The following is a 9,083-nucleotide window of genomic DNA, read 5'->3' as shown; positions in this document are numbered from 1 at the left end:
CGCTCAGGTATACTCGTTTTAATTCCCACTTCATTTATTTGCCACTCTTTTTCCCTTTCTATGATACTCACATCTATATTAGCTACAATCCGGTAGTATTCTGTTTGTGATATTTTCCTCTCCACTTCCTTGTAGCCTGACCCAGTACGACAGAGCAAGTTTCTCTCTTCTGATTTCCAGAGGTGTCTCTCCTGCTTCTATCAGAACTGCATTAATAGGGGATGACTTTATCGCTCCAATACACAGCCGCAATGCTTTATATCGTAGTCTATCAATTTTTAATAGTGATGTTTTTGCTGCTGCTCCATACACTATACAACCAGTCTATTGTGGACCTCATAATTGATCTATTGGTCTATTAATGCTTGTTTATTTGCGCCCCAGCTACAGCTCGTAATATATGTAATTCTTTTTTGCATTTAGTTTCCACTTGTTTAATATGCATTTTCGAGTGTATATTTGCTATCAAACCACTGTAGGTATTTGAACTCATTCACCTTTGTCATTGGACAATCATATAGTGTTAACTGTTGGCCATCAATCATGTAGCATGACTTGCTTTCTGACATTTTGAATCCCAAGTTATATGACCACCTCTCCACTTTTTTAATCGCTCGATATTCTCCATTACATATGGGGCATTTCTTCACCTCATCCAAATAGCCCCATCATCCAGTTAGCCATTCTGCTCCCCTCAATGCCCTAAATGTTGGGATTCCCTTCACACTAGATTACACAGGCCTGCTCAATCACTTCATCAGGCAGTAATGTGTTCCACCTATGTGTGGTTATATCTGCTGAGCAGGACCCTCCCTCATCCTCAACAACTTCATTTAAAAAGTGCAAAAACCAGGGACCTTCACCAGTCTCCCAACTCTTGCCATGGGTTGTTTAGCTGGATTGGGGTTTGTAGTTTTGTTTTTTTATGTATATATGTATATATTTTAAATTAAGTTTTCTTTTTCTTTATACATTTAAAACATATTCAATCTTTTTCAGGTGGTTCATTCTCCTTGTAGCAGTTGTTAATATTGAAGCACAAAATAAGCCCCCAATAAGTACGTTTTTGTCATTTTGTGATATTTTTAAACACACTTGTGTGCTGCTATCTAATATAAATGTGTAATCCCAGAGATACACTCTAAATGCCTTGGAAACTTGCTGCGTATGGATGTCAGTCGACTTGGAGGAAGTTTTCTTGAAGTGTCCGCTGTCATAAGTAAGCTGACATTTCAAGTGTATTGCTTTTTCTTAACTTAATCTAACTTTTAATTCAAACTTTTCTTGTTTGTTTCCTCAGATAACTCTTCAATCATCCTCACGCCAAGTTTATCTTCTAAGTGTGGCTTCACCATCAAGAAAGACCACCTGGGAAACGCTGTGATTTATGCCTCCGTCCAAAACTGTTTTGCTCAAAATGTGGTAAAAACGACTGAATGCTAGTTTGTGACGCAGCACCAAATGTTTCTTTTGACGTGGCAATTTATTTTGAGACTTGTTTCCATGTGTTTTTAGGACGATAAAGCATTCACAACAAAACTAGGTATGCGGCTACAATCTGACAATGTGGTAGACAAGTTTTACCTGGTGGAAGAAACTTGCTACTACTCTTCCTGGGCCTCCCGGGAAATTATCTGTAAACCCAACTACATGGAGGCAAGTGAACGCAGCATGGCATGTTCCCGTCTAGATGATTAGTGGCCTGATGCCTCGTACGAGTGTCAAGGCCGGTACATTTCATGTCACTGCAGAGATTGATTATCACTTATGGAGTGGCCTCATTTCTAGGTGTCTGTGAAAAAAGCAGCTCCAAATGATTATAACCAGCCTGCATACCCCTACTCGGATCCCCGAAAAGCTGCTGAGGTAAGATTGGCTAATTTTGCCTTTTTTTTCTTCTTTTCTTATTCTAGAAACATCTTGTATGTAATGTCTTGATATTTGCCTCACAGCAGCCCATGGACGCAGGCTTCAGAATCGCCACAGTGGTGTTCCTGACTCCTGAGGAGAGGGTCATGCAGGTGGACGAAGCCCAGGGAAATGGTTATGGGATCTCAAGCACTCTTACCAGGCTGGTTCTGCGAAGCCCAAATCCTTCACGTGAAACATACACCAAGGATGTAAGTGGACTGCAGTTCACTGAGATTCAAACAACTCTCACTTGATATCTTTCCCCTCAGGCAGACTTGTTGAATCACTTGCAGCCCATTAGGTACTTGCTTACACTTACAGCCATAGATACAATAATGTAATCCGATGGATTACTTTGTCTGGAATCTAGTTGGCACTCTTAAATCAGTGAGTTCTTATTTATAACCCCCCATATTTTTAGGAGGGAAATTATTATGTTGCCACGGTACGCATTTACATCCACATGTTGTGTAATCTCCCCCCACAGGTAGCAGGTGTGCCGATGACTGTGCTCAGCACCTCGATTATATTTGAGAAGACGAAGCTGACGACTCAACTTTATGCAGGAGCCGCTTGTCCTCAAGCTCAGGGTAATGTAAAGAGACTCACTGATGTCATGTCTTCTAGTGTTTTTCACTGGGAATTTGGGACACTTTTTACTGTCAGGAATTTAAAAAAACATCTGCCACTATTATTTCTGATTCCAGCATTTTTTTAAATATCAAACTTTTCTAAAAATGGAGCCAAAAATATCTTCACCAGAATTTTTATCTACGAAGTGCTTTATTTATTTAAATGACACTTTAAGGATGTGTTACTGTATGTCGCTGTAAAGCTGCTAAATTCATAATTTGAATTCTCTTTTTTCAGATTGTTTAAATAAAATACGAAGGATTAACCATTTGTTCAGTCAAAATGTTTTGAGGATTTCACTATTTCGGAAACGTTAGCCCTTTTCCTTAAAACGTTCCACCCTAAGTGCTGTATATATATTTTGTTGGTGTACAGGTGGGGTTTTCTTTACTGAAACCTCAATCCGCTGGTTCCTACCGAGGCGCATTGACCCTCTGATTTGCCCGAAACACTTCAGACTGTTGGAGGTGAACATGGGCGTCAATGGGAGGAAGCTCGAAGCTTCAGAGATATCGGCCAGAAGCTATTCCCTGACTCTCGATGACCTTTACGTCATTGTTGAAATTCCTATTGGGGCTGCTGGTTGCCAGATCAAGGTTAGATAAAACAATTTAGTCCATAAATTGACGAGGACGTTTTAGTCATGCAGCTATGCAAAAAAAAAACCCTGAAATACTACAAAAGGGCAAAATGTAGATGTTTATATTTCTTGGATCTAAAGAATTTCTCACAACAGTGGAGAAATCGGCGTAGTTAAATGGTAAATTCAAGTCATTTTAGACTTTAGAGACCGTTTAACAAGCATTCACACTTTGTTGTTTCATGGAAGATAACACTACTGAAATCCTGTTGGTATGTACAAAACAAATGTAAACGGATCGTTTGAGTATGTTTGTCTGTTGCAACATCTAGTGCTTCATTGCCAGACAAATGTCGCTTTTTATTTTAATCTGTAGATGATGATGTTATTCAGGAAAGGCCTTACTCAGGATGTTTGTTTATGCAGAGTCATGTCCAGGATGGTCAGTACTTCACTTCTTATATGAATGAGCTGATGCTCGAGTTGCTCTGGACTGAAGACGACACTAATGAGGACACGAGATACAAAGTCTTCCTCCCTGTCGAGACCCCCCTGCAGCTTCAACCTCCACAAGTCATTGACGGTGAGTCATATTATCTTGGTACTCATGCTACTTTTTTTACATAAATTGCAACCTGCCTTAATTTCTTCGTTTTTGACCTACAGCCACTGTTCCCAAGGAGATGATGTTTAAGGCGTTGATTGGGCCGGTGGGCTTTGATGTAATGCTAAAGAACATCAGGTCCCCCTATGAGGTTTTGTCCTTGGCCGACTGCTTTGCCAGAGGCTTTAAAGTCTTTGACAACATGTCCCCTAACGGTTGCTCCAAGGTCTATACTGTTGAAGTGCCCTTCACGGACCGTGTCGTAGGACAAATGGTGAGCCTTACACTCAACGTGGGAAATGCGTTTCTTTTTTTCTTTTGTCAGCTAATAACTATCTCTTTCTCCCAACAGAAAGAAATGGGGGTTACAATTTACACCCTTTATCTGACCTTTGGCTTCCTGGTCCTGCCAAAGCATGCTCCATTTACTGCCACTGCTTATCTGAGAGCTAAACTGGAAGACATAGGTCTGTACCCATGGATAAGAGGAATTCATAACAAAACGAGCACAGTTGTTTCAAAGTATTTTCCTCCCTCTGCAGATCCTCCGTCTGTAGCTCCTCCCTCTGCAACTCCTCCCTCTGTAGCTCCTCCCCCTGTCTCAGGTAGCTGTGATGATAAGAATTTCTATGTCCTCGTGAAATACGGGACCAAAGGATTCAACTTTCAGACCATAATGGGAAAACGAATGCTGAACGAGAGCCTGGCTCAGCAGTACAGCATCATGGGGAATGACACACATTTCAGTTTGATTGTACCATCTTCTGCAGCTGATGCTACGGTCGAGGTATGACTCTTAACCAAAGTTTTAAATGTGCAGGGATTTGGCAACATTTGTCAAGATGATAGTCCTCTATAATTCATAATGTATTGTTTCTGAAAACTTCTCGGGCTGTTGCGTCGTCATCCATCAAGAGCAGACTGGATGTGACTCTGAGATATCCGAAGACCAACAAAACTATCCAAGACTTCTCCTTGGCTTGCAACTTCGTCACAAAGCTGATTGGTTTGTTAAAGAGAATACGTTTTCTTATGTAGGCTTGAATCTCCAATGCATACACATGTCTGATTGTCTTTTTCAGAGTGTTTCCCTAATGGGACCATCACGGCTATGGCTATAACCCTGGAGTCTGTTCCCAGTCTGAACCCCCGACGGCTCACCCTCAGAGACCCCGCCTGTGGTCCCACATACAGCAACGACCAGTACGCTTATTTTGTCTTCACTGCAAACTCCTGTGGGACGACCAGAAAGGTAAAGCATGCTGCTGAACAGCTTGCTGATCGCGGTAGGATTAAAACTGAGAAACGACTTCTTTCAATTTTTGTCTTTTCTTAGTTTTTGCCCAATATGATGCTGTATGAGAATGAAATCTCCATCACAGATGAACTTGGGAAAGCTGTCACAGTCGAAGGAGCCGGAGTTTGAGTGAGTATCTCGAGACTTAGAATCACCAAGCTGAAGGTTGGATGATTAATCTATTATCAAAGCTGTTTGAAAACTGACATGGAAGATTAATTAACAAAGTGCTTCCGGTTTTGTAAATGTCAGCTTTTTAATGCTTTCTGTTTTGTCTTAACAAGATAAACTTCAGGTCATTGGGTTTTAGACTTTTGGTCAGAAAATACAAATTCTCATCTTGGACATTATTCACAGTTGCATGTTTTTGGAGCAAAACGGTTAAAGGCGGCCTATTTTCAGTTACAAAAACCATATTTGTAACTCGATGGGAAAACTTCAAAAAAATACATTTCAAAAATCAGTTATTTGTAGCCGTAAACATTCATATTCACCATTATGTAAACTGACAGTCTGACGCCAACTTTAAAACAAATGCAGAGACTTTGTAGGCTAACCACGTGACACAACTTAAAACTTTAAAGACTCTTAAATGGTATTTTCCTTATCGGAAGTCAACTGGTACGCCATAAAGCCTTCTATGGTGCAATCCCAGATGTTACCGGTGCCAATGGGTAACAATTTAACAGTTCTAAGTGTCCCCCCTTAAGAGTTTTCTTCTTTCAGGCATAAGGTGTTGTGTTACTATGACATCAACACAAACCAGGCTATGGGCTTCAACAGCCGACCTCGCAGGAGTGAAATGAGAGTTGCTTTGGGTAAAGAAAGTTCTTCAGGCCTTGTGTGTTTTTATTTCTTTTTCTCGCATGCTTGCCAAGGATTAGATTTATTTTTGAAGTCTTTGAAGTCCTCCCAAAGCTAGAAACTGGGGGGAAATAAGAGTTCTATCATGTCAACACGTTGAAAAAGCTAGGATAACACTTTCTATCAAAATGCAGGATTTTGGGTAACTTGGAGACAGTTCATATGAATGTAGTTACTTTAAGTAATTGGAATGTTTTTTTTTCATAAAGTTATTCTTTAAACCAATGAACTGAGTTGGCACCTGGGATGTTGACTACATCCAAGTTAAACTCTTCTGCATTATGTACCTTAATGTTTCTATTCCTGTCTGAATCCTTAATAATTCGGGCCAACATGTTCTGCTTCACTTCAGACGACTCCTACAGTGCGTTTCACCGCGTAGAGGACGATCCCATCACAAAGTACCTACAACAGCCGCTGTATTTCGAGGTGGAACTGATGGGATCTTACAACCCTAAAGTATCTCTTGAGCTGGCGCACTGCTGGGCGACGCTGGAGGAGGACAAGATGTCCCTCCCTCAATGGGACCTCATTGTTAACGGGTAACTTGTATATATTTTTTTTTCTTGTCCCAATGAACTGTTTGTCAAACTGTACAAAACGCATGGTTTAAAAATCATAGGGTGCTAATGTTGCAGACTTTAGGACATCTTTACCCAAATACAATATTTTTATTTTCTCCATCAGTTGTGCAAACTCAAGGGACCCGCACCCAGTGATCTTCCACTCTGTTTTGCCTAAGGGCAGAGTTCATTATCCTTCCAACTTCAAGCGGTTTGAGGTCCCTATGTTTGCCTTTGCTGAAGACAAGGATAACTTGAACCGCCAGGTACTATCAGTCATAAGAATAAATGGTCTTGTTTTTTATTTTTTGATGTTCAGATTTTGGAAAACAAAAGTACGCTGTCTATAACAACCCTTAAATCTGTTCATATCTTGTAGGTCTTTGTCCACTGTGAGGTGGTCATCTGTGATGTTAGAAATCCAGTGGATGTGCAGTGTTCAGACCAGGACAACACGATGAAGGGTATGCGCTCATACATGCTGATTTCATTATCCAGTAATGTACAATAAGGTTTACACGTGTTGGCTCAAATTATCAAATGTGACGATGGCTTTTGAATAAAGTGGCTAAGATATATATATATTTTCTTTTTTCTCCCACAGGTCAAAAACTTGCCGTTTCAGATGACCCTGGTTTCAAAAGCGTGACTTCGGGACCAATCATTATAATGCGCTCCTAAACAAAGTCCTAATAAAATATTTTAAAATAATTCACACTTATAGTATTTACTTGGGAATATTGGAGATTTTTTTCATCTATAGTTGTGTTTTCTATGGTTATGGGGAGGTCCTAACTGATTCTCCATTCCAAATCACATATATTTAAATGTAGTATGTACTGCTGTTTTGGACTTCCAGTGAAGAAGAAGTCGTCTTGCCAATAACGAAGTAAAGGCCAGAATATCAAATTGCCCCGAGTTGTATCTGTTGTAATCTTCTGGGCACCCAAATATGGCAATATGGGGACAGACTTTCACAGTGAGTATTTTTGAGATATCCTCAAAACTTCTGCCAAAAGGAAAACACTAATGGGCAGGAGAAGAACATATGGGATAGGTTGCAGGGAGAGGCTTGACATTTGTCACAGATGTCAATAGCAGTGGGATATATTTGTGACAATCGTGCCTTTGAGAAATGAACCCTGTACAGCACCTTGAACTGTATGAGTGAGACGAGCACAGGATGAACTCGTATGAATCCTGTTAAGAGCAGTGTCCCACCAGTGATCACCCAAGCTCACACCTAGCTCAGCCTCCCAGGCAGCCTTGATTTTAGTGGTATGTGTGTGAGCTGTCATCGGTCAGGAGTTTGTTATATATTTTTGAAAGAAGTGACTTTTGAAGGGGATCGGAACAAAGAAACTCATCCCATATTTGATTAGGGGGTAGAGAGGGAAAGGATGGAAACAGGGATTTGGTACAGTGTCTAATTTGGAAATAACGAAAAAGGTGAGATGTTGGGATTTCAAATTCCCTTGATATATCAGTAAAACTACGAAAGGTATTATCCTTATAAAGCTCTCTAAAAGTCCTCAGGCCCTTCTCATGCCATACAGAGAAAGTGGGGTCAGCTAAGGCAGGTCGGAATAAATGGTTTCCCAATAAGGGAGCTAAAGTGGATGCAGAAGTAAACTTAAAATGCCTCCTAAATTGGTGGTAGTAGTAGATTTACTTATGGGTGCCTTTCCATTCCATAAAAAGCCAGAAATAATCTGATCAAGAGTCTTAAAAAAATGTTTACGTAGCAATAGGGGGAGACATTGGAAAATAAATAGGTACTTAGGAAGAATGTTCATTTTAACCGTGTTAATTTTACCTATAAGCGACAGAGGTAAACTCTTCCATCCTTGAAGGTCTGACTTGATTTTAGACATTAAAGGGGAGATATTGGCAGCGAAAAGGGAACTTAGTGTTCTTGTTACATTGATACCGAGATACATAAAGCCAGAAGGGCTCAATCTGAAGGGGACATCGGACTTGTTCAATTGTGATGCCAGAGCGTTAACAGGATAACATTCCTTTTGAAAATATTCACTTTGTAACCTGAGAATGAACCAAATTTCGTAAAGAAAAGATACAATTGCTGGTATAGAGTTACTGGAGCTTGAGACATACAACAATAAATCATCCGCGTACAGGGACAATTTAAATTCCATCCCCAGCCGCGATATCCCAGTGAAAGTGTTTGAGGTCCTCAGATATATTGACAAAGGCTCTATGGCAAACGCAAAAAGCAAAGGAGATGGTGGACATCCCTGACGGGTTCCTCTGGATAAAGTAATATAAGGAGATTGAATGCCATTAGTGGAAATACTAGCTTGTGGGGATGTATAAAGAAGGCGTATCCATGAAATAAATATATGACCCAGCCCAAATGTACTCAGTACAGTAAGTAAATAGTAAATAGGGCCAGGAGCTTTTTTATTTTGCATGTTATTTATAGCGAGGGAGATCTCATCTGAGGTTAATGGAGAATCAAGTTCTTTTGAAACACCAGGACCTATAGTAGGGAAATTGAGATTGTCAAAGAAAGCGCCCATCTCAGAAGTGTCGGATGGCGATTCAGACTTGTATAGAAAAGAATAGAATGAGCCAAAGACTGAGTTAATGGTACTAGGATCGGTATGCACC

General features: G+C 40.3%; 1 pseudogene; it reads left to right on the top strand.

Moving 5' to 3' along the window:
* The first annotated feature begins 827 nt into the window (after window positions 1-827).
* LOC117439544 (zona pellucida sperm-binding protein 2-like) lies at window positions 828-7,167 on the top strand (annotated as a pseudogene).
* Window positions 7,168-9,083: the final 1,916 nt, after the last annotated feature.

This window comes from Pseudochaenichthys georgianus, chromosome 24, assembly GCF_902827115.2.
Source record: "Pseudochaenichthys georgianus chromosome 24, fPseGeo1.2, whole genome shotgun sequence".
Lineage (NCBI taxonomy): Eukaryota > Metazoa > Chordata > Actinopteri > Perciformes > Channichthyidae > Pseudochaenichthys > Pseudochaenichthys georgianus.
This window is presented reverse-complemented; position numbering and strand designations above follow the sequence as displayed.